We start from the raw sequence: 7,272 nt of genomic DNA on the forward strand, positions 1-7,272 counted from the left end.
CGTTGATACTAGCCCCTAAATCAGCTAATGCATTATTAACATCTAAACTACCAATTAAGCAAGGAATCGTAAAACTCCCTGGATCTTTTAGTTTGTTCGGTAGCTTATTTTTCAGAATAGTTAAGCACACTGCTTTTAGCTCCACATGCGACGCCTCGTCCAACTTTCGCTTATTTGCTAAAAGCTCTTTTAAGAATTTCATTGTGTTTGGAATTTACGATAGGGCTTCAATAAATAGTAAGTTAATATGTAATTTTTAAGAGTTTAAGGAATTTACCAAATTGTTCATCTGAGTGGTCTTTCTTTGTCGTGTTGGGGTATGGCACACGAGGTTTATGTTTGACATTCACCGTTTTGTTTTTATTGTTATCTACCTCATCTTGGCTTTTTCTTACCACAGTTTCTTGCCTCGATTTTGGTTTAGGCTCAACAACTCCTTCTTCATCTTGAATATTAATTGCGTTTTCCCTTAGGGTGGGTTCAGTATTACTTGGCAAGCTACCTTGTGGTCATTTAGAAATTAGTTTGGAAAGCTGGCCGATCTGAGTTTCAAGCCCTTGGATCGACGCTTGTTGATTTTTACGTGCTGTCTCGGTGTTCTGGAAATGAGTTTTTGACACCGAAATAAACTTTGAGAGTATCTCTTCAAGGTTTGGCTTCTTTTACTGTAGGTAGGGTGGTTGTTGGTAGCCTGGAGGTGGTTGTGGTCTTTGATTTCCTTTACCGCTCCACCAGAAATTGGGGTGGTTCCTCCAACCTGCATTTTAAGTATTACTATATGGATTGTTTTGAGGTCAAGGATTATTACCCATGTAGTTTAATTGCTCGTTATCCATGTTGTGGCCATAAGGTTAGTATTCCGAATGGCTTGTTCCATCTCCACTTAATTCGCACTGCATTACTGGGTGAACATGTGAAAAACTAAGAAAACCATCAATCTTTTTATTTAAGAGTTCTACCTGATTAGAGAGCATGGTGATCGAATCGACGTTATAAACGCCGGCTGTTTTCGTTGGCTTTGCCCTCATGACTTGCCATTGATAGTTATTCAGTGGCATCTCCTCTATAAACTCATAGGCATCTTTAGGTGTTTTATTATTGATGGTTCCGCCAACAGCTGCGTCAACCATTTGTCGAGTTGAAGGATTCAGACCATTATTTAACGTTTAAACATGTAGCCAAAGCAGTAACCCATGGTGAGGGCACCTTCTCAAGAGGTCCTTGTATCTCTCCCATGCATCATAGAGTGTTTCTAAATCCATCTGCACAAAAGAAGAGATATCATTACGTAATTTAGCCGTTTTAGCTGGCGAAAAATATTTTAGTAAAAATTTTTCGGTCATTTGTTCCCAAGTAGTAATTGACCCTTGTGGTAAGGAGTTCAACCACTATTTAGCTTTGTTCCTCAATGAAAAAGGGAATAACCAAAGACGGATGGCATCATCAGAGACACCATTAATTTTAAATGTATAGCATGGTTCTAAAAAGTTGGCTAAATGAGCGTTGGGATCCTCATCCTGCAAACCATCAAACTGAACAAATTGTTGAATCATTTGAATAGTGTTAGGTTTTAATTCAAAAGTATTTGCAGCTACAGCAGGTCTAACTATGCTCGATTTAGTTCCTGTTAAAGAAGGTTTAGCATAATCATACATAGTGTGTGGAGTAGGATTTTGATTAACCGCAATTGCAGGAGGCAGCTGATTGCGTTGGTTTTCAGCCATATCTTTGGTTGGTGGTTGAGTATCGTCTTCTTGCTTGTTCTCTATGTATCTTAAGCTTTGCCTTATTTCTCTTTGATTTTTGCGAACTATACGATCGATTTCTTCGTCAAAAAGTAATGGTCCTGACGAATTTCTTCTCGTCATAAACTATAAAAACCTGCCAAGAGAAGGAAAAAGTAAATTAATAAATAATAATAAATTAAAGTGCATGAAAAATAAATGGCTAAAGTAATAAAAATTGAGTGTTCCTAATATTTCAGTTCCCCGGCAACGGTGCCTAAAACTTGATCGTGTGATTTCGTGATAGGTTTTAAATAATTATAATTACTCGTTCTTGAACTAACTATTATCGCGATGTAGGCAAGTGTACCTACCGAACAGTAGTATAGTTTTAGCAAGACCAGATTGTCAAACCCAAAGGAACTAAAAGTACTAGTAATGTCTGTGTTTTTATTATGTAGCCTAAGAATAAAGAGGTTTTTGTTTTAACTAACTAATTATCTAAACTAAGAACGCACATAGAATGAAATTGGGGAATTACTTTTGGAAAAGTTGATTGAATGAAGACAATACCTAAGGAAAAATCTACCTAGATTGTACTTGTTATTCTGGCTCCAAATCGGATGATATATTCATTTAACTTGTTCCGTAGAGATCCCTAAGTTATTCTATTATCCCTATTCAAGACTAATAACGTCTAATCCCTAGATTGAATAGCCGAGACTTTTCTCTAATTAACACTCTAGGGTTTCTTTAACTCGACCTATGAATCTCTTTATTAGGTTTCACCCTAATCCAGGAAAATCTTGTCACCCTATGTCTAGGCGCGCAATCAACTCCGCTTAATTATGACAATTGTACTCTTAAATAGGGTCTATTCCTCCTCTGAATAAGAGCTTATCTTGAATCGGTATCCTGGGATATCAAAACAAGAATTAAGAAAAACATAATTAAGAACAAGTCAAATATTTATCATACAATTTAGAAAATAATAACAAGATTCGTCTTATGTTCCATTCCCCTTAGGTATTTAGGGGATTTAGTTCATAACTAAATAAGAAAACATCTCAGAATAATAAAGAATATAAAACATAAAGAAAACACAAAACTCTTGAAGGGGAATTGAGGGGAGGTCTTCAGTCTTGATGATGAATCCGGCTTCTGAGATGAATCAATCAGCTTTCTTGGAGTAATTCCTTACCCCTACTCTGTCCTCCCTTTTCTTTCTTCTCTAGGGTGTATTTATAGGCTTTGGAATGCCTAAAAGCCCTCAAAATTAGCCTTTTCAGAATTGGACTCAACTTGGGCTCGGCAGGGACACGCCCGTGTGACACGCCCGTGTGCGATTACTTCAGGCCATGCTCGAGCCTGCCAAATTGACACGACCGCGTGGTCTGCCCGTGTGAGGAGGTCCAGGCCATGTTGATTTAGTACTTTGGCCCATTTTCTTCGTTTTTGGCCTGTTTCTCGTTGCTTTTGCTCTCCTATGCTCTTCTAAGTGTAAAGCATGAAATTAAAGCATTAGGAGCATCAAATTCACCAATTCTAATGGAAAATCATCCATAAAATGCGTTAAACATGGGGTAAAAATAAGTATAAATTACGGTTTATCACCAATGTCGTAAAAACAAAAAGATGGAAAGAAGGAAAGGATTTAGCAAAACAGAAGAGAAGGAGAGGGGAGAAACCAAATCAAAAATTTTGGCAGAAGAGGAGAGGAGAAAGGGAGAGAAAAAATGGTAGAGGAAAAACCCTGAAGGAGGGAAAACCAAAACTGATGACTCCCTTTTCTCCCCAACCTCCCTTATTTTCCTCCACTACTCAGCTTTGTGGTTCAACACAAAATCTTCTGGACTAGCAAGGAAAAAATAATGCTCCTGCCCAGACTCGAACACAAGACCTTTAACATTACAACACTCCACTTATCCACCAGACCAGTAGGCCCTTCTTGACATAAGCGTACAAATAAATACTTATAAGCCTAATAATCAGAGACAAGGCTTTATTCAAATTAAATCAAAATTTCTTCCAAGATAAGGCTTGAACTTAGGACCTCACACACACAGCCAAAACACTTAACCACTGAATCAGATATATAGTTGTGTCAAATTCTAACAGAATCAGGAATATAAATTTTGGGGCGTTACAGTGGGAGTGGCCTTGTAACAGCCCAATTTTGGGCCTAATCGGGAAAGTGGTTTCGAAACCACTAACCTGAGGTCAGATAAATTATTTTTAATATTATATTATGTGCTGTAGCATGATTATATGAGTGCATGAAAATTTCGGTGAAATAATTTTAGCGATTGCATGCTTAATTGCGAAAAAGGACTAAATCGAATAAAGTACGAAAGTTTTATTCTACTAGCTAAAGGTGTCGAATAGCTATGAAACATTAAATTAGAGGTCTTTATTGAGTAAATAAACCACAAATTTATTAATAGCTGATCATAGGGACAAAGAAATTGTAAAGTCAAAGTTAGGAGAAATTAGGTAACTAAATTGACTAGATTTTAAAAAAAACAAAAATAAAAAAGATATCACCTTTCATCTTTCTCCTCTCCACTGAAAATACAAGCAAAAATAGGGGTTTTGAAGCTTCAAAATTTCAGCCACTCTTTACCCATACAAGAAAGTGATTTTGATGGCCTTTCTTGATAATTTTTGTACTTTTGGAACCCTTGTAACATAATCTAGCTAATGAAGGGACTATTTTACAAAATTGTTGAAAGCCTATGGTCTCTCCATGAGAGTGTTCATTTTTTTTGCTGAATTTTTATGGAAGAAAATGAATCATGGTTGTTAAACAAACAACTTTTGTTAAGTAGTTTTCATGAAAACCCTAACATAGAACCATTTTGCATAAGTTATAAATTATGTGGTGAATGTGTGGAATAACAGGAATTATAGGATGCTTCTAGTAAAAAAAAGAATTTAGTTAGGCTTGGGTAATGAGAAAATTTCATAAAAATAGATTTACGAGCCTAGGGGTAAAATAGTAATTTTGTGAAAGTCTAGGGGCAAAATGGTTATTTTGTAAAACAAAGAATTATGTTATGCATTGATTAAAATCATGATTAAATTAGTGATTTTTTATCATTTTAGAACAAGAAATACGAAATCCAGACCTAGACCGGGGAAAGGCTAAACAAGTAGACTAAATCCAAATAGTCGTCCACTTTTTGTGTACCGAGGTAAGTTGTACTTAAGTAAGGCAACTTTATCATTATTATGTCTTGAAGGATTAATTTTTCGTAATATGGTTAAAATTATTTATGAATAATGCATGATGAAATTCAATGTAGTAGAGTCCCAATTGAACCTATGAATAGATTGGATATCTATGCTTTGACATTTGGGTGATATGAGTGCCAGTGTAAGACCATGTCTGGGACATCGCATCGACCACAACATGAGAGCCAGTGTTAGACCATGTCTGGGAAATCGCATCAGCCACCTTATGAGAGCCAGTCGAAGACCATGTCTGGGACATGACATTGACAATGAGACGAGAGCTAGTGTAAGACCATGTCTGGGACATGACACCGGCCTCGACATGTGAGCTAGTGTAAGACCATGTTTGGAATATGGCATCGACAATTCACCCTCTTGTATAAAGCTTATCAGATACCCTTTAGTATTCCAAATGGTGTCACGGGTTATTTCAAAAGCTTATGGCAATGATATAGAATGATATAATCATGTTGTCAGCGGTACATGTTCTTATTCTAAATTCATGAGATATGAGTCTAGTTATGTTACCTTGATGTAAGAATGACATGAGTAAGTTCTAGCTATGAAAATGATCTTGGGACGATATTGAAATCTTTGGTTTATGCTTGTGACATATATAATCATGTAGTGATATTTACCCATGTTCACTCCAGAATGTTGTGTTGATTTATAACATGCATGGTTGATGTTGTTACTTATTTATATGCAACTTACTAAGATTTATGCTTACTCCCTCTCCTTTCCATTTTCTTATAGTGCCGCCAAGCTAGTATCGGAGATCCAGGGACGTCGGAGGCATCGATCACACTATCACCTGAAGGCTTGGTATACCTAGTTTAATATTTTGATTTTGGCATGTATAGGGACTTGAATCTTTTGTTTAGTGTCTTGTTAGTTTAGCCATAAGAGTTGGCTCATATGATGGATGTGATTTTCATTTTGTATTAGCCATTAATGTTGGCTAATATTGATTATTATTAAATGCACTTGATGCAAATTTCTCATGGTTGTGGTGGTTTTGGCTATATGTATTATGCTTGGATTGGTTTTGGTTGATGTTGTGTAGGTTGGTGGAAGTAAGGGTGGCAAAAAGGCTTGGTAAATAGCCTTATTTTTGTCCACACGGGCATGTGTCTAGATCGTGTGTGACAAACGGTCTTCCCCACGAGCGTTTAGTCTGGCCGTGTGTCCCCTGCACCTCAAATTTTCAAGTGAGTATGCATGGTAGTAAGCACATAGGTAGAGACACGGCTGTGTGTCTCAGCAGTGTGGATGACACGGCCTAACACATTGGCGTGTGCCTTGGCCGTGTGCCCTTAAGGGGTTACTGACGTTAGAAACAGAATGTCAAGGTTTTAGCACATGGGCTAAGACACGGGCGTGTCATGGCCGTGTGGGGGACACGGTTCATGGACACGAGCATGTGCCAAGCCATGTGAAAACCCCTGTAGGTTCAAATTGAAAATTAAATTCGCATGGGGTAGGGACACAGGCGTCTCTTGATATGTTTAGGCCATGTGAGTCACACGGGCCTTCAACATGGCCATGTTAAGAAGACACACGGGCATGTCGGCCTTCCACACAAGCGTGCGCCCCTGTCAGCTCGAAATTTTACAAAGTTTTCTAGAGTGCACAAATTTGTCCCAAATCAATTCCAAAGTGTGTTCGGGGCCTCGTAAGCCTGTAGTAGGGACATTAAGGTATTGTGAAAAGTTTTAAGTTGGAGTGAGATTTGATATCAAGGAAATGAATGCTTGTATGTGTTTAAGTCCGGTAACACATCGTATCTTGTTCCGGTGTTGAACTTGGGTAAGGAGTATTACATTTACTGGTATCAGAGCTATGATTTAATCGATTCTCGAACTAACATAGCATGAGAACGAGTCTAGCTATACATGCCATAAATTTATTGTGATAGTGTGACGACTCTTGACAAATTTAAATTGTGTTTTCATAAATTAGATGGATCCTGACAGAGCTATGGTGGATGATGTGAAAAGTAATGCGACGGCTCCTGCTGAAGGGACCGCGCCAATCTAAAGTGGGCTTCTGACATTGAGTCAGGGCAGAGGGGCTAGAGAAGCTTACCTCCATATGATGGATGCTTGGTACTTGGAGTTTGTTCGTGCAAATCTGAACACTCCACCTCCCCCACCTTTTTTGATTCCTCAGCCTACCCATATAGCTCCCCAATGAGTAGAAATGGTTAGGAGAGAAAAACTTCTAGTAGATAGAATTTGTAACCATGGGGCTGAGGAATTTTGGGCTAAAAATGATGATGACCCAGAGAGAGCAGAGTTCTATTTGGAAAATA

The 7,272-nt window shown here is 37.9% G+C and overlaps 1 non-coding gene across 1 annotated transcript; it reads left to right on the forward strand.

Annotated features, from left to right (window-relative positions):
• Window positions 1–1,188: 1,188 nt before the first annotated feature.
• LOC121213129 (small nucleolar RNA R71) lies at window positions 1,189–1,295 on the forward strand. The gene has a single exon (XR_005908498.1). It is a non-coding gene; the product is annotated as a small nucleolar RNA R71 (small nucleolar RNA).
• The last annotated feature ends 5,977 nt before the right edge of the window (window positions 1,296–7,272 follow it).

The sequence above is a fragment of the Gossypium hirsutum genome, chromosome A13 (assembly GCF_007990345.1).
Source record: "Gossypium hirsutum isolate 1008001.06 chromosome A13, Gossypium_hirsutum_v2.1, whole genome shotgun sequence".
Classification (NCBI taxonomy): Eukaryota; Viridiplantae; Streptophyta; class Magnoliopsida; order Malvales; family Malvaceae; genus Gossypium; species Gossypium hirsutum.